General features: G+C 38.5%; 1 protein-coding gene across 2 annotated transcripts in view; it reads left to right on the forward strand.

Annotated features, from left to right (window-relative positions):
• strn4 (striatin, calmodulin binding protein 4) overlaps positions 1-19,960 on the forward strand; it is an 82,533-nt gene that overhangs the window by 516 nt on the left and 62,057 nt on the right. The gene's annotated exons all lie outside the window — the stretch shown is intronic.

Below are 19,960 nucleotides of genomic sequence, written 5' to 3' on the forward strand. Positions count from 1 at the left end.
AGTCACGACCGCCTGCTGGAATTGTTGTACAGATGTAGGTTGGGGATTACACGAGATTTAAGTGTTCATTTTTTTGCTATTTATTGCAACAATAGCAGATTTAACTGAAATACTGTCCTTTTGTTGAATAGCCATACCCACCTAAGGATGGGAATCGATTCTGTTTACGATTCATATGAACAAATCCAGTTCCGTAGCGCGGTTCTTTTATAGTTTTTTTGAAGGAGAAAAGTAATAACATCAATCATGATACATATTGTATTTACTACTATCAGTAGTCTGTAAACGTTTTATTGTTTGAGAGCTGCACTGAGAAATGCAACATCATAACAGTGTGTAAACAAATACTAAACAAGCAATATTCTGTAACACGATTAATTTTAAAATAATGCAATGACACAGATTAAGTCAATACTTGTATAGAGCGTCTCTTAATATGCAGGTTGTCGTAATAACTATTACAGGTTTTCCTCCATTGGTTTGGCTCTTTTCTTGAAACAGAAATTACATTCCCAAAACAACATGGACAAACCTCCGAACCACTTGGCAGTTGTTCACATCAGAATTGAATTTCTCATTAATTTCATCAAATTGTAAATGTTTAAGTACATCTTTGCAAATTATTAAGTAAAAATAGCCGACATTAAGCACAATTTCCAAGTGAATAGATCTTGTTGATTTAAACTGATTATTCATTCTCAGTCTAATGGTTGTTCTCTTCAAAATGTTTCAGCGTCATTTCATTGTTTGTCATTGAAAGCACAATAGTCTGTTCAAAATTAGTCAAGACCATGAATACCATACAGTAGGTGAATCCTTGGAACTTTTGATTACACTATTACATCTATTTATACTTTTTGCTCTGACATATGGAAGTTACTTTGTGTGTGGTTGATTATTGCAATAAAAAAAGGAGTTACCATTACCCTGGCAGTATGAGTGCAATGTGTGACGTCAAACCTCGGAGGCTACTCTTACCCTAAAATCCTATTTTTTTTTTGTTCAGTTTTATACACAATTGTATTCTGTTAGCTAGACAAAAACAGTACAGTAACCATTGTCAATGAAGGACTTGGCTAAGACTGTAAGGTGGACATGAGGGATATTTTAGTGGTCCTTTGCCATAATGACAGAACATCTAAACATTTTGACTTGCAGTGCTTACACAATGCTAAAAGGACGAAGCATTTTGGGGGCACTGACTGTTTAAATGAGAAGGAAATTTAGTTTTGACACATGAGTGAACTGTTTTGGGAAAGGTATGAGCTTTTGCAAGTGAGCCATAGTGTTGTGCTAAACTGTAACACTGTTTTGCCAAATGATCTTAGAATTTTGAGAATGTAATTTCTGTTTCAAGAAATGAGCCAAACCAATGGAGTAAAACTGTAAGTCAAACACAGATTTAGTTTTTGGTACAATTTTAATCGCACGTACTTACACTATGAAATGGAGGAAGAAACTGATCCATGATGAACTGATCCATGTTCTGAAAGTCCTTACTGATCATTCCTTTAACAAACAGCCGATTAATTCTTCTTTGTAAGCATGTAGTTTCCAGAAGCACTCGAACTACTCAAGGCTGGGCTATAATGCTGAGGTTTTATTTTTGGTCAGAGACTGTCAATATTATCCATCTGCACAGCGTGACTTCATTCGACCGGTGTGTGTGTGGCTTTTTTTTTGGTGTTAGTGGGCGGGGCCGCAGGTTTCAAATCTCCCGGGTTTGTGCGCTCAACTAATTGTGTTTCATAGTCGCATCATCGTAAAACACCTAATGATTCGTTATCAAGACGACTCGTTTGAAGCACTGAGTCGACTGTTATTTACATTTACATTTACATTTAGTCATTTAGCAGACGCTTTTATCCAAAGCGACTTACAAATGAGGACAAGGAAGCAATTTACACAACTAAGAGCAACAATGAATAAGTACTAAAGGCAAGTTTCAGGTCTGTAAAGTCTAAGAAGGGCAGTGTTAGTATTTGTTTTTTTTTTTTTTTTTTTTTTTTTTTTTTTTTGTACAATTAGTGTGATATTCAAAGAGGCAATTGCAGCTTAGGAAGTGAAGTGGAGACTAAATAGTTGAGTTTTTAGTCGTTTCTTGAAAATAGCGAGTGACTCTGCTGTTCTGATGCAGTTAGGGAGTTCATTCCACCAACTGGGCAGATTGAGCGTGAGCGTTCGCGAAAGTGATTTTTTCCCTCTTTGGGATGGAACCACGAGGCGACGTTCATTCACAGAACGCAAGTTTCTGGAGGGCACATAGATCTGCAGAAGTGAGTGCAGATAAGAAGGTGCTAGGCCAGAAGTCACTTTGTAGGCAAACATCAGAGTTTTGAATTTGATGCGAGCAGCAACTGGCAGCCAGTGCAAACGGACTAGCAGCGGAGTGACATGTGCTCGTTTAGGTTCATTGAAGACAACTCGTGCTGCTGCATTCTGGAGCAGTTGAAGAGGCTTGATAGAGTTAGCTGGAAGCCCAGCTAGTAGAGAGTTGCAGTAATCCAGTTTGGAGAGAACAAGAGCTTGAACAAGGAGTTGAGCTGCATGTTCAGATAAGAAGGGTCGGATCTTTCTGATGTTATAGAGTGCAAATCTGCACGATCGAGCAGTTCTAGAGATGTGGTCAGAGAAGTTTAGTTGGTCATCAATCGTTACTCCAAGGCTTTTCACCATTTTGGATGCAGTAATGGTTGCCCCATCCATCTGGATTAAAAAGTTATGGTGTAGAGTCGGGTTGGCAGAAACTACAAGCATTTCCGTTTTTGCGAGGTTCAGCTGAAGATGATGATCTTTCATCCAGTGTGAAATATCCAACAGGCAGGCTGAGATACGAGCTGGAACCGAGGGATCATCAGGATGAAAAGAGAGGTATAGCTGGGTGTCATCAGCATAGCAGTGGTAGGAGAATCCATGTCTCTGGATGACTGGTCCTAGAGATGATGTGTAGATGGAGAAGAGAAGTGGCCCAAGAACAGAGCCTTGAGGTACCCCAGTGTTTAGATGCTGTAGGTTGGACACCTCTCCCCTCCAAGACACCCTGAATGACCTGTCAGAGAGGTAAGATCTAAACCATTGTATAACAGTGCCCGCAACGCCCAGTGATTCAAGCGTAGATAGCAGGATCTGGTGGTTGACAGTGTCAAAAGCAGCTGACAAGTCCAGCAAAATGAGGACTGATGATTTAGAGTCTGCTTTAGCCAGTCTGAGATCCTCCACGACCGAGAGCAGGGCAGTCTCAGTTGAGTGGCCTTTCTTAAAGCCGGATTGCTTGTTGTCCATGAGATTGTTTTGAGTAAGAAAGTCCAGGACTTGATTGAACACAACTTTCTCCAGAATCTTGGCCATGAATGGAAGCAGGGATACTGGTCTGTAGTTTTCAAGTAGCGTATGGTCCAGGTTGGGTTTCTTTAGCAGTGGGGTTACCCTAGCCTGCTTAAATGTAGTGGGGAATAAACCAGAGTCAAGAGATGTGTTAATTATGTGAGTCAGTGTTGGTATGACTGCAGGAGAGATGGCTTGCAAGAGATGAGAGGGAATGGGATCGAGTGGACAGGTGGTTGCATGGCTAGATAGCACAAGTTTGGACACCTCAGACTCAGAGAGCTGAGAAAAAGAGGTGAGTGTGTGTGGTGTTGGTGTTGTATCTTGCGTGTTTGTTGTAGGTGCAGCAAATTGAGCACTGATTTTTGCAGTTTTGGTGCAGAAGAATGTAGCAAAGTCATCAGTAGTAAGTGTGGAGGATGCGGGTGGAGGAGGAGGATAGAGGAGGGAGGAAAATGTTTTAAAAAGTAGGCGAGGATTAGTGGCATTGTTGATTTTCAGACGGTAATACGTCTGCTTTGCAGAAGTAACCTCAGCTGAGAAAGAGGACAGAAGAGTTTGGTATGTTAAGAGATGTGCAGGATTTTTAGTTTTCCGCCAAATTCTCTCTGCAGCCCGAAGTTTTGAGCGATGCTCACGGAGAGCATCCGAGAGCCAGGGTGCAGGAGGACTGGCACGGGCTGGCCTGGATGCAAGAGGACATAATCGGTCTAGACATGATGCTAGTGTGGAGCAGAGTGTATTAGTGGCACTGTTCGAATCAAGTGCAGTGAGTTTGTGAGATGGAGGAAGAGAGTCTGAAACAATGGTGGATAGTCTATTGGGTGAGAGAGATCGTAGGTTTCTGCGAAAGGTAACCAGTGTTGGAGTGTGTGGCGGTTCAGGAGTAATGTGGATGTTGAGAGACAGAAGGAAATGATCAGATATTTGTAGTGGAGTTACTATTGTTTGATCAGTGAAGCAGTGTCGTGTGTAAATAAGGTCTAGCTGATTACCTGATTTGTGGGTAGCAGAAGTAGGTGCTCTTTTTAGGTCAAAAGAGGCAAGCAGAGTCTGAAAGTCTGCAGCTTGCGGTTTGTCAACGTAAATGTTGAAGTCACCTAGCACCAATAAGGGAGTGGCAAAATTAGAAAAAGATGAGAGAAGAACATCCAGTTCATCTAGGAAGTGACCTAATTTACCTGGTGGGCGGTAGATGACAACCACATTTATGTAGAAGGGGTGGATAATGGTGACTGCATGGAATTCAAAGGAGCTGATTGTTGGCAGGGACGGTATCAGAGTAAATTTCCATTCTTTGGAAATTAGTAGTCCAGTCCCACCCCCTCTCCCTGTCTGACGAGGAGTGTGGGAAAAAGAGAAATTAGCAGAAAGAGTAGCATGTGTAGCAGTGTCCTCCGGCCTCAACCAGGTCTCAGTTAGAGCCATGAGATTATAGTCAGAATATGTAGCTATGGAGGTAATAAAATCAGCCTTGTTAACAGCTGATTGACAATTCCAGAGGCCCACGGAGAGAGAGAGTTGTGAAATAGTAGATACATGTATTGAACGAAGGTTGTGAGGATTACGCCTGCAGCGTACCTCCCGTGTTTTGCGAGTGTTAGTAACAACAGGAATTAGAAAACACATAATAAAAGTGCACTGACAACAAAAAATAAGTGTAAAGTAAAACAATACAGTAAAGTACTTAAGTGCTTTGTCTGTGTCTTTGCTCGGTGGAGTCGCGCAGGTAGAGTCGATGGTCTTTACCCTCGTCGGTCTTCACACGAGGCGGTCTTCACACGAGGCTGCCGCGACCGCTGCCGCGGTGAACTAGTTGTTTATATAACCCCAAAGCACTAGCTGATTGAATTCAGCTGGACACGCCTCGAGAGTCAAAACAAGGGCCGAAACTGAGGCGGACGACGCGAACCGCGTCTGCGTTCGCTACACAAGCTCTTATAGTAACCAAGGAAACAGTGGCTAAACAACTTCTAGTATTATACACAACTGAAAGCAAGTTTAAATGTCCTACAACTTTACACAAACAGCTGGAAACAAGTCCTCAAACCATACACAACAACTGAAACAAATCTTAAATGTACTTACAGGCTGCTGTTCTAGATGCTGCTAAAGTGCTTCTCCTGCCGACTAATGCTACCGTGCTCACTATATAGTGGTTACCTGGCGTTTGGACACGCCTCCCGAATCAAAACAAGGGCCGAAACTGAGGCGGACGACGCGAACCGCGTCTGCGTTCGCTACACAAGCTCTTATAGTAACCAAGGAAACAGTGGCTAAACAACTTCTAGTATTATACACAACTGAAAGCAAGTTTAAATGTCCTACAACTTTACACAAACAGCTGGAAACAAGTCCTCAAACCATACACAACAACTGAAACAAATCTTAAATGTACTTACAGGCTGCTGTTCTAGATGCTGCTAAAGTGCTTCTCCTGCCGACTAATGCTACCGTGCTCACTATATAGTGGTTACCTGGCGTTTGGACGCGCCTCCCGAATCAAAACAAGGGCCGAAACTGAGGCGGACGACGCGAACCGCGTCTGCGTTCGCTACACAAGCTCTTATAGTAACCAAGGAAACTGGCTAAACAACTTCTAGTATTATACACAACTGAAAGCAAGTTTAAATGTCCTACAACTTTACACAAACAGCTGGAAACAAGTCCTCAAACCATACACAACAACTGAAACAAATCTTAAATGTACTTACAGGCTGCTGTTCTAGATGCTGCTAAAGTGCTTCTCCTGCCGACTAATGCTACCGTGCTCACTATATAGTGGTTACCTGGCGTTTGGACACGCCTCCCGAATCAAAACAAGGGCCGAAACTGAGGCGGACGACGCGAACCGCGTCTGCGTTCGCTACACAAGCTCTTATAGTAACCAAGGAAACAGTGGCTAAACAACTTCTAGTATTATACACAACTGAAAGCAAGTTTAAATGTCCTACAACTTTACACAAACAGCTGGAAACAAGTCCTCAAACCATACACAACAACTGAAACAAATCTTAAATGTACTTACAGGCTGCTGTTCTAGATGCTGCTAAAGTGCTTCTCCTGCCGACTAATGCTACCGTGCTCACTATATAGTGGTTACCTGGCGTTTGGACGCGCCTCCCGAATCAAAACAAGGGCCGAAACTGAGGCGGACGACGCGAACCGCGTCTGCGTTCGCTACACAAGCTCTTATAGTAACCAAGGAAACAGTGGCTAAACAACTTCTAGTATTATACACAACTGAAAGCAGTTATAGATGAATCAATAGTTTTAAACACTGTACACTTACAGATTTACGCCTTACCTAAATATTACTTCACTTAGAGCCGTGTTACACACTACATAAAAAAGGCCATTTTCAAAAACCCATAATATGGGCTCTTTAAACATTTGGGCACAATAAATTAAACGTTTGCAGCTGAAAGATTTACTACATTTGTACTCAAAACGATACAGTGTTATAGAGCTGCACGATTCTGGCTAAAATGAGTATTGCAATTTATTATTATTTTATTTTTTATTTTTTTGCCTAAAATAAAAATCACGATTTTTTCATGATTCTGTAGATTTAAAATAAAGGTTAATGTGACTAGGCTATTATTATTAGTGTTATTCTCAAACAAGAGGTAAAACAGCAATAGGCTTTGTGTAGCTGTACTGTTGGTTAAAATTTAATTTCTGTCTTCATGTGGAATGGTGGACTTGAACAGACTTTTGTCATGGTCATTAATGCTGATGATAATTCTGATGTTGAATTATTGTGTTTGAGACATATGCTTACAATCTGTAATTTTCTGCTTAAAATCTGTCACTGACGTGATTTTCGTGAATACAGAAGACTGGGTGGGTATTTTTGCATTTCGGCGGGTTTTGGATACTGAATCAGTCAGCTACATCTGGCAACACTGTGTGTGCTTTCGGTTTTATTTTTACTGCTAAGAAGAGCAATTCACTTCCTGCGCGGCTCCCAAACGATCACTCTGTGCCAGAAACTGAATGTAATTTACAACTTTATTAGCTGTTATTCACAGCCTATGCAGGTTCTGTTCACTAAAGTAGACTTCATTCAGAGGCGTGCACGCGCACCTGCCCTCTCTGTGGTACCAGCTGACAGTCAGCTCACATCTTGTGTGATTTTGCGGTCGCAAATACATCATTACATGAAGACAGAAATTACATTTTTGGGGTGAATTATATCCTATAAATACAGCATGTGACTCTTTCAACACCATTTGGAGGTGTCCATGTTGCTGAACAACTTATTTAAAACAATGTGAAGACTTGTGCGGTCACCATTGCTTCTCTCCTAAACTTGAAAATATGATTGTCAGAATCGTAGAAATGCTAGATTAAGATCATCTAAGGGGTCGAATCGAGATCGCGATCTTTTTACGCTTAATTGTGCAGCTCTACAGTATTATGATTATTATTATCCTTTGATAATTTTATTTCTGCTTTTAAATACTGTTTGAATTTCCAGAAAATCATAAATCTTTGTTTATTTGCATATTTTGTCTATTGTATTTATATGCTTGTCTTTTTAAAATTATATTTTATGCAGATACGCTCCCCTACAGAATCATCCCTGTCCTTACAAGCTATTTAAGTCAGCTACTGAAATTGCATTTATATCACAATATTTATTGCAGCAAATGAAAATATTGCAATGACAGTTTTTTTCCCAAATTGTGCAGCTCCAGTACGATTTATAGACTGATTTCATGTGGCTGCCATTTTAAAAGAGTAATCGAAGCTTGCGGAAATATCACTTGCAGTCACACAGGAAGAGATCAGCAAAGAGAAAGTGAAACAAATTTAACATTTTACCGCCTTCAGAGTGACCCAAAGGTCCGTTTTGAATGCATAGTGAAAATAAAAAGGTATTTCAGACCTCGTTTTCAGCTAAGTTAAAAGATATGGTACTAGTTAGCGAGCGTTTTCTTTCCCAAACACACATTTTAGATGCCATTTATTAAACTTAAGTTAATGAACTGACTCTTTCACTATATTAGACTTGTCACAATACTGAATTCCGGTAAAAAAAAAAAAAAAAACTAGGGATGTCCCAATACAGCATTTTACTTCCAATACGATACCGATATTGCAGCCTTTAGTACGAACCGAGATCGATACAAATCCGATATCAGCACAAATCATGAATACTTTACTTTTACCTATTTCGTTGAGTGGAATGTGTGAACAACTAGATCAAACTGAGAACAAAAGCAACAGTAAGTATGAAAAAAACGACCAATTTATTAAATATTGGTTGCATAAATGTGAACCTTTTACATATAAAAGAATTAAAGAATAAATATTAAGAACCTGAAAAATATCTGTCACTCTGGAGAGCAGAAATAAAGAGTTATAAGTCATAAGTTATTGTTAAGTTAATAAAAATGTGCAGTATGGTTAGTGTTTGTATCATAGGAAGATTATGGCTATATCAATGTTCCCAAACCTTATTTATTTTATAATAATATATATATATCACATTATCTTTAACAAATATACTTGCAGTAGCAGGATCGAAACACTTTTTCTCCACAGCACATAAAATAATGCGACTTTAAAGAATAATTTTAGTTATCAAAATTCATTTTATTTGCATAATATATTGCACAGATTCCACCCTACTTCCCACATGAGTACGACAATGTAAATAAAGACAGAACTGCAAACTCATGTGCAAAGCTGACACTGTTTATCTGAGCACTTTATCTTTCTGGGCTTTTTAAAGAAGAGTTAAACATGGGAATGCCTCTAATATCCTTCTGCCCGAAAAGTAAAACCATTCTTTATTTTAAACTGTAATGGCCCTTAGCAACAGAATGATTTCTTATTCTTATTTAGCAGACAATTAAAACAACAAAGACGTTTTATTTCAGTGTGCTCAAGTAAAAAAAATGAACTAAAAAATAAGAAATCCACTATTTCACTCCTACTATTCATGTGCACCACTGACAGATCAAATCTGCTCCCTTTCGCTCCCTCTCTAGTCTTGGTGCTGCTGAGAGATTGAGATGCACTGGCCAAAGTTTGCGTATAAAGTAGGGTTGTAACGGTATTGATTTTTTACGGTATGATAATCGTCTAAAACAATACCACGGTTTGATGGTTTCGCGGTATACGGTATGTTACAAATGTTACAAAATAACAGAACAGTGAAGCAAATTTGACTTTTTCCAAATATTATATTTTTAGTTACTATAAACAACAGCACTTACAATGAACAAATAAAAAATTAAGAAAATAATAAATAATGTGTCAAAGTCCAAATAAAGTCCAAATAAACATGGTGCAAATCCTCAGTAAAAAATAGATATAAATACTTACTATACTATAAATAGTTACATAACGAAACTAGATTCAATATGGAACATCCTTAGGTTTTATGTGCCAGCATGGATATGGTTGTCTGTGGATATGGATTTGGATATGGTTGTCTGCAATGCAGACAAACAGCTGCACCTTCATTTGCGTCTTTTGAAAACAGCAAGAGCAGCAGTTCGTCTTTGCTGTGTCACTGTTTTGTCATGTTTCTGTGCTGCTGTGCATTCAAAAGTACTTAGTATGAGAATTATTTCATGCAAAACTTTTTTTTTTTTGCGTTTTATTTAGCCGCGCATAAATGTATGGTTATCTCTCTTTCCGTGTTGTTCAAAAAGCTTATTGTTGGTCCACAAACAAAAGCGAAACATATGCTTATTGGTTGTGATATAGCGAGTTTGAACCAATCTGGGCATGGAGGAGGGACAATGCATCAATGTATCATGTCTGGTTTGTCCGGAGACACAGTGACGAGCGTTTCTTTGTCAAATCAGCGTTGTCAAATTTTGATGGCGTAACCGCTCTGATTCCGGAGCCTCTGAAAGTCTGAATGTGATACAGCACTGGTAAGCTGAGATTATCTTCTTTATGCCAATCTTTGAATTGTATGAATCGGATCAGCGGATCAAAAGTTATTAAACATTTAAGAGCAATACTTATTTTTAGCCGCGGGCGGCTGTCTCGGTCTTTAAGGGTTAAAACCGTTGATATGCAATTGTTCATGGTATGATAATCGTGCACGTTCAAATCGTGGTAGACCGTCATACCGGTATATTGTTACAACCCTAGTATAAAGTAATAGAAAAATGCAGCTGGGACATGTTAGGCGATTTAGAAATCTTGGTTGAATGCATTTTTTAAGTGCCAAATAGAGGACATGTCTGGGAAAAAGAGGATGTATTGTCACCCTAAATAATGAGCTGGATCAGTATATTTAGTAAAAGTGTTTTTTTTTTTTTTTCTCTGCGTGTCCTCGCGCTCCTCTCAAAGCCACAACAGAACAGGTATCCACTGTGTTGTGGTCACGCTGGCTCTGGATGCTGCTGGATAGAATAGCTGTAACGGAGATTAGAGCGCATCAGACTGCTTATATCAGAGATTTTTAACGCAGTCCGATATAGTTTTTTGAACTGATATCGGAGCTATTTCAGATATCAATATTGGATCAGGACATCCCTTAAAAAAAAACCTGTCAATCCCAAACATTTAAGCGCTGTTGAGCGCGTTCTTAAACATTGTTGGTTTGCTATAGTATTCACCAGTGCTCACCAGAAATGACTGTGATTGGCTGTGAAGATCATCAGTTCACTGCACTTCACCAATAGCCGCTTTTCCACTATCGTGCTGAATCGTTCTTTAAACAGAACTGTTCCATTCCGTGCCAAACCGGGCCAGACAGCACGGATACGGTTTCATTTTCCACTGTCGTGCTGCGACAAAGCTCTTTAAAAAATTACACAAACCGCATCAGTAGTTGCCTTGGTAACGTAATGTAAACGGCTCCCTTTGTTCAATTAAATAAGAGCCGAAACTAGTTTTTTTTTTTTTCATAAAAGCGAAAGCAACCATGTGACTAAACACTGTTATACCGCTCTATCAAATAGGGGTGCTAAATATAGGTAAATGTGCACCCTTATTTATTTATATGTTGCGCAGCTCTGGCTAAATTTATTTGGAGGGAAAATTACCAAAATGTAACGTGATGATTGAAAATAATTGGAGGGGAAATAAATAGTATTTAAAATCTCTGAACATAACAGAAAAATAAACAATGATAAGACAACAATAATAGTGCATTTGCATTATAGTGGCAGAAATATAATTTTGGACAGGCCTTGTCAAATGTGAGCGGGCACTTTCACTATTAAAAGCACAGCACATAAATTATTTTATTTTTAACAATTAATTAAATTACACTGCGTTTTTATATCAAAAGTTGATAATGATATAAAATATATTATATTTTGATGGTAAAATGAAACCAATTAAGCGATGGCTGTTATTTGTTTTACTATTCAAACATTAAATAACGAATGCAGCAAGTGAAATAAAAAACGAATATGAAACAACACATATATCGCAGGATTTAAAGCATATAAAGCACTGTTATATTTAGCAAAATGCTGCTCTATTATCTTTTTATTTTGATCATTTTTTTTATTATTATAATTATTTTTGTGTTCATAATTAACTAACAAGCTGTAGGCGAATTATTGCTTGACGTTTTAGAAAATATTTGCAGAACAAAAACACAAAAACACAGAAACATGTTACATGCCTCATAAATGTCATATAATTTATGTATAACTGAATCATATAATTGCCTATAGCTGAAATGATGAAAATTGCTCATTTTATTTTTATCAAACATTAGTCAAAACGTATTGATATATTTTGAGTAAAAGCAATACTGACATTTAAGAATCCATATTTATTTAATTCAATCATTCTTTTGACTTGTTTTTTAGTGTATATGCTATAATATAAATCATACAACAGTACCTTGGACAGTTACAGTGCCGCTCCGTAAAGCTTTCAAGCAAAGTCGTTTGGACGGCCAACATTACAACACGCCGTCTCTCAGGTGGTCTCGCCAGTATTAACAAGTTGTCCTGTCTTTGAATTAAAAAGTGAAATCATTTCCTCGTTGTTAAAAGAGTCTGCAAGTTCGCGTTGCATGGATATAGTGATGTTGTTGTGGAATTTGGACATCGACGATGCTAAGCGTGACTTTATTCGCTCGATGCGCAGCAGGAAAAAAAGTCAGCAGCGCATGGAGTCGCTGGCATGTCTCTCCCGGATCAGAGCGAGTTTTGTGCTGTGAAATACAGCGCTGCGTGCAATAAACTCACATTCAGGCAGGCGAAGTAGGTTTGTATTCAAGTCAATAAAATAATAACTTTAATGAATAAAATATCTTCGTAAGAATGTGATGAGTTATTCACTTCTCTGCCAGAGACTGCTCTATGGTTTTAAAACCCTTTTCAAACTGTATCGTTTAGACCTGGATCATTATTTTATAATAAATGTACTGTAGTTTACTGAGGATGTCTGATGACTATCGCGCTTCTGCTGAACCAGCTGTGGTAGCTTAGCAACCGAGTCGCGACGTCAACACACAGAATCTGTCAGCACAGTTCAGCACGGTTGTCTAACCGTGCCGAGAATTCCGGGCCGAGAACGGTTTGTAATCGTGCCGCGCCGTTCCAGGCTCAGTGGAGAAACAACCGTAACCGTACCGAAGTGTTCTTAGAACGGTTTGGCACGATAGTGGAAAAGCAGCTAATGTTTACCAAGTGCAAATACAGATGAGCAGTCGACTGACATTCGCGGCTTTAAAATTCTCCAGTGTCCATTTATCTGTGTTTGCACTTGGTTAAGAGCAGTGAACTAATGACTTTTACAGCCAATCGCAGTCATTTCTGTTGAGCACTGGTGAATACTATGGCAAATCAGCAGCTTTTAGGAATGGGCTCAACGGCTCTTAAATGTTAGCAAAAAATAGATGTTTTTAAAACGTAAATACCGGGACAACACTATTGAAGACAACACGAAGGTTTGCTACAGAGGACTACATTGTTTTATCGCTCACCGGGTTACATCGGCTAAAGCAGAGAAGTTTTCCCACTGTGTTTACCTGGTGCCATAAACTGAAGCCTAGGAGGACACTTAAGCGTATTACTTAAAGAGGTTGTGATTTTGTTTGATGCTCAATATGATTTTAATTGTTCAAATCAAACTTAACTAAATGATGTTAAAGTGGTTTACACCATATCTGCATTTTAAGATTGCGGCAACAGCTGAAGCTTTGTAGTCTACAATATGCCTCACAGTAGCCTCACTTTCGTTTTTGAAAATGGCAGCCACATGCAATAAGCCTATAGTAAATTTTCTTTTTTAGGTGAACTAGGCTATCACTTTGAGTTGATTTTTCATTTACTGCCAAAATCAGCCTCATCCATGTTATTGCAGAATATAAGCTAGTTTAAAGAACAGTAATGTAAAACACATGACATAATTCAGTCCCACTGGAGAAAGTGTTTTTCCCCCAATCCCAAGAGAGCAGGAACAGAAGATGTCATAGCAGTCTCATCATGTTGTGCTGTTACTTACATGTATTTCATTACACCACCCAAAGACATATAGCTCTAGTCATTTTACCCAGAAACCGAATCTAAAGACTTTTAAAAACCGAGAGATTAGAGATTTGCCTTAATTTAAAAACTGCTTAAACCGTCTTTTCGGAGTCTGGAGCCCTCCATGGCCCAGTTTGCAGTAGATCTTGGCCTGAGCTAGAGCTTTGTGATGAAGTGACCCCATTCAGACAGTGCCTGTAGTAGATTACATAAGGAGATGCCAGTGTGCTCTAAAAAAGAACAGACCCCGTGGCTCTCATGAACGTCGTGTGTGTGTGTGTGTGTGTGTTCGTGTGTGTGTTCGTGTGTGTGTTCGTGTGTGTGTGTGTGTGTGTGTGTGTGTGTGTGTGTGTGTGTCTGTGTGTCTGTTTGTGTGTTTGTGTGTGTGTTTGTGTGTGTGTTTGTGTTTGTGTTTGTGTGTTTGTTTGTGTTCTGCTGCCAGGCCTCTTCTTCTGAACATGCCTGTGGAAATGTGTACTGGCTTTAGGGACCAACTGTTACAGTATGTTTTTCATCTTGCACGCACACACTCATTGTTTTTGACTTGGCCTATAAAAGTGTGTGTGTGTGTGACAGTGTAGTTCAAGTCCTTCCTGGTTTCCCCTGCTGTGGGGAGTCTTGTTCCCTGATGTTTTTTTTTATTTTTTCATGTGGGACACCTGTGCCATTGTGTTTCCTTTGTGACAGGCAGGGCAGGATTGTTCAGGTATGGTGTCCTTTGAAGCAGGGTTATTATTGTTAATGGGTTTGTCGAAAATGCATTATTCACCGACAATGAATATCACTGAATAATTCCATGCCAGAAATGTTGTATATTCCAGTTATTCTGGCTGTAAAAGATGTTTGGTGCATTAGTTTAGTGTTTTATTGATCAAAAAGACAGATTCTGACTAGGCATGGGCCGGTATACAATTCTGGGGGTATGATAAACTTGAATAAAAATATCACAGTATTGTAATTACTGCTCTAAAATACACTTACCGGCCACTTTATAAGGTACATCTTACTAGTACTGGGTTGTCCTTCATGGCTTAGATTCATCAAGGTACTGGAAATATTCCTTAGAGATGTTGGTCCACATTGACATGATGGCATCACACAGTTGCTGCAGATTTGATGACTACACATTCATGGTGTGAATCTGCTGTTCCACCACATCCCAAAGGTGCTCTATTGGATTGAGTTTTGGTGACTGTAGGCCATTTGAGTGCAGTGAACTTATTGTCATGTTTAAGAAACCAGACTGAGATGATTTGCACTTTATGACATGGTGCATTATTCTGCTGGAAGTAGTCTTAAAAAGATGGGTTTACTGTGATTATAAAGGGATAGACATGGTCAGCAACAATACTCAGGTAGGCTGTCCTGTTGACACAATGTTCAGTTGGTACTAATGGGCCCAAAGTGTGCCAAGAAAATGTCCCCCATACCATTACACCACCACCAGCCTGAACATTTAGCCTGAATGTTGTTGAAGCCAAAATTTTTTAAAGACCATTCTCTTTAAACCCTAGAGATAGTTGTGCATGAAAATCTCAGTAGATCAGCAGTTTCTGAAACTTGGGCAAGCCTGTCTGGCACCAACAACCGTGCCACATGTCATGCACCTTTCTTCCCCTTTCTGATGCTCAGTTTGAAATGCAGCAGATTGTCTTGAGCATGTCTACTTGCATAAATGTATTGAAATGCTGCCATTTGATTGGCTGATTAGATTAATGAGCAGTTAAACGGGAGTACCTAATAAAGTGGCTGATGAGTATGTTTTTTACAAATGTCTGGATAATAATAATAAAAAAAAACTTTTTTCACATTGAACACTATATATTTTATTTTAAGAAACATTTAAAATATTTTGGAACATTAAACATGTTAGGCTAAATAATGAAAATAAATCATTGAGTTCTGCTGTCTTTATTAGTTTCAAAAACACAGATTTCTTGACAACTTGAAAAGGCCTCTTTGGATATCTATTTTGTCTTGCCAGGCTGTTCAGACTGACACTGACACAAGCACAAGGTGTCATAGTGTTAATTAGTTTTTTTAATGACAGCGATAAATAACTGAACAATTATTTGAACTGTACAATCTTACAAGCTAAAAATTAAAATTTTTATCTACAAAGTTTGCAGCTTTTGTTTTTACTTAAAATGAATGTAATTAATAAAATTAATTACAATTTTATATTTTTAAAGTTTTATTTATCTAATAATTCCAGCCAACTTTTAGTGTACATGCAATAGTGCCAAAACACAGAACTCTCAGTTGTTCTATGTAAAAAGGCCTAAATACATGCAAGCCCATTAAAATGTATTTCTCTTCTCCAACTATTGACAGCAAATCTGTCATCGAGAGAAAGGGATTTACACTCATTATATCTTTACTACTCATTCATTTAACCAAAGAAATGTAATGAACAACACTATGCCTCTTGTGATCTGTTCTCTTGCTTTTCACTCTCGTCCCCATGATTTCCAGCTCCTTAACAAATTTTTGGGGATCACGGTGTAAACTTGCGGGAGACTCGCAGGGTTTCTGGGAGAGGTCATAAAGTTGGATGAGACACTATATAGAGTCGTGCCAGTAGACTGCATAAAGAGGTTGCACCCCATCTGTATATATTTTAGCTGCTGCTGATTGCTCACACCCCCACGCATCATTTACATGTGTTGTGGCTATTGTACGCTTTGTAAAATACGGGAGCGCACATGCGTCTTCGGTCCTGTCAGAGCGCGAAACTGATTCCCATACGGCAGAGTGTGGCTGTGTGGAACTCCACCGTGCGCTGTTCAGAGAGCAGGAATTTCTAAACGCACAACCATGAACAAACAGAAATAACATGCTGTGTGTAAATAAGATATTACACATGGCTATTTACCTTGTTTATTAAAAGAAATTGTGATCTGGTGCTATATATAAAATCCAGTTAACTTGACTTCCAGGGGGCGGGGAAAAACAATTGGGAGGGAGGGTGGGCCGCCCCCCAATAATGGAAAGGGAAATACTGTATACTATTAGCAAGTTACCAACCTACGTCACACATGATGTCACACGGTTTCCCGGTTGCAAAAAGAGACCGGTTGCAATAGCAAACATGTCGTGTTGTGTGGTAGGATGCCAAATTCGAAAGTCCAGAAACAGAAAACTTAAAATTTACCAAACACCACACTGCTTTTAATGTCAACTGCAGACGTCTTTGGCTAAAAGGGAGATGAATGAAGTGAGAACCTAATTAAAGTGCTAAACTTTAAAGTGTTAAAGTTCATGCTTTGCTGAATCATACACGTTACTCATTTCTGATTGCAGCAATGATTTCAGCAAAAACAGTTACATATGGTAAATTAAACTGCAGACACTGACTGCTAAAAATAAAACGTGAAAGTGTAAGTTATTAAGGTAAAGTTGGTTTTATATTCACAAATATTCTTTACCACTTGTTCCACACTTTCTATATTATTTACCATGGCACTTTTAGGTCTGAAATAACCTGCAAGTGTGGCTTGAAAACAACATTAACCCTATTTATTTGACTGTGAACAATGTTGTACTTTTATAGTCATTGGCTGCTAATATTATTTTGCTATTTAGAATTGGCAAATAATAGTTTTATTAAATTATATTATTAAGGAGAAAGTCCGAATGTGCGAATATAAAACCAACTTTACCTCTATGTGTAAGTTCACATACACTACCATTAGGGCTGGGCGTTTTTTTTTTTTTCCGATTTTTTTCGATTAATTCGAATTTACGTTTTGACGAAGTTTTAATTTTATATTAAATCAAGAAATAACGATTTAAAAATAAAAATCTATATATATATATTTAAATATTAAAATGGCACCAATGCGCTTTGGTTCACTCTCTGTATGAAGCAGGTCGCACACCAGAAGCGCCGTGACGTGCCACGCAACTCCACGGATTTTAGAATTCTAAACAGGTTTCTATACACACACCGGCGCCGCCCAGCCATGATTCAGGACGCAGTTCATATTTCAGCCGCACCACAGATCATCTGATTAGTTTCATGTTAAATATCATGCGAATGTGCACGTCTGGTGTGTGATATACTTTAAACTGTCATGTGCGCGCCGTGTCGTGGAGTTTCTGGTGTGCTCTACTGTCTGTTAAAGCATGAAGTCATGTAGGATTTTACTTGTTGCATTAGTCTGAGTCACGTTTGGATTGTCAAAACATATTCCCTCATCAAGTCGATAAACTTGATCTCAACATGTATGAAGGATGCAAAAACCTGCCATGTGAAAAACCGCGCCAGTCTTAGTTCGAACCGCGATGATATTTTGGTTTAAACATGAGCAGAGGTGAGCAGCTGACAGCTGTAGCAGTGATAATAAAAGTACCCGCCCCCATGACGTAATTTAGCGGACCTAGTTGAAAACCAGACAGATCACGTAGCATAATACAGAGAGTGGTGCAAAGTGCATGAAATGATCTGTATTTAAAAGGGGGAAAAAATTGATTAAATATATTATTTTATATTAGACATGCATCTGGTGCTTTTATTTGCTCCTGCTTTATGTCCACAACTTCACACATTGGGTTAAATTAGGCTTTACAGTTTCCATGTTCAGTCCTTTACTTCCACTGTATCTTTTTAAGAAAAAAGCAGCAGCATTACAACCTGACATTCAATCAGAAGTAGACAAAGTCAAAGCCGAGCTTACAGCCAATCTTTCCTATAGGCTCAGCAAAACTTGCAAAAAATACAACTCTATTCCTGCAACTGCAATATTTACACATCATTTTTATTCAGATCTTCTGCATCGATATTTAACTTGTGAATTTGTTTTACATTTTTTTTACAACTTGTTGACCAATTTATGTATGGCATGGCCATTAAAAATACAATGTTCCTTAACCAGTTGTTTTTTTAAGTTACTTATAAAGAGAATGTTACTTCAGTCATGTTGTTGTAATGTTTTAAGTTGACTAGTTACACAATAAAAAATAATCGAAATTGTGAATCGGTCAAACTTCATAAAAAATCTAGATTTTTTTTTTCTGCCAAATCGCCCAACCCTACCTACCATATAGGTGTAGTTCACTGTTAGTATGCAGTAGTTTTGCTTGTTGATGATTACCCAGGCCCTGTATAACCCCGTATTTTTTCCTTGTCTTTGGCTAGACAGAATCTTGGTTTATAGCACTACATAGTTTTAAATCTGAGAACATTATTTCTTGCACATGACCACACAGAGCAAAATTGTTGGCATCCAAAGACCTATAGGTCCTTAACTTCTCTCTTGTTAAAATACCTGGAGCTTCAATGAGATTGTACATTTGGGGCTGGATGCTTGGCCATTTCGTCTTATGCAATATTCAATAAGGGTTCTATCGCAAATGGACCTGTCAGACGCAGGTCACTTTAACGTTAATTTTGCCGAATTACTGTGCTTATCACTGGGCGACAATTTCTTATAAGATGCTTAAAGCATTATGTAAATTATATATAATATGTAATCAATGTAACTTATTTCTAAGACAACAACAAACTTTCTACTGCATCCTATGTCCTCGCTGTAAATGCTTGCGATCCCATTTTTTTTTCTGCCACCTCACTGCACGCATCCTGAATGTTTACAAACACAGTAATTTGTCTATAGGAGTGGTATAACAGTACAGTAAAGTTGCTTAAACATCAGCAGAAACAACAAGTATATTTTCCTCAGAGGAAAAAAAAAGGCATACAAACTGATTATTTGTTTGCCATTTTTTTATATTTATTTTAATTACAACTAGTGGATTTTTTCTGGAATAGGCTGTAGAGCAACATGAGCGTACAGTTGTGCATTTTGTTAAATGCTACATTAGATGTTGAGATTGAGATGGCAGCATTCCCTTATTCAAATGAATCGCACTAACTGAGCAATCACGGCAGATGTGAACACAACCTCAGTGTGGTTAAATGAGCTGAAAATGTTTTAATTACGCACTAAGGTGTGAGATGCCACACTAGATTGTATGTTTAGTCACGGTTAAAAGGGCAGCATGGACTTCTGTGCCTTATTTCTTTTTTAGAACTGCATTATAAGCTGCTGCATAATACAAACTGACCCAAATGGTCATTACAATACACGCGCACCGGCCACTTTATTAGGTACACTTTACTAAGAACGGGTTGGAGCCTGTTTTGCGTTCCAAAATGCCTTAAT

The sequence above is a fragment of the Danio rerio genome, chromosome 15 (genome assembly GCF_052040795.2).
Source record: "Danio rerio strain M-AB ecotype USA chromosome 15, GRCz13ab, whole genome shotgun sequence".
NCBI lineage: Eukaryota > Metazoa > Chordata > Actinopteri > Cypriniformes > Danionidae > Danio > Danio rerio.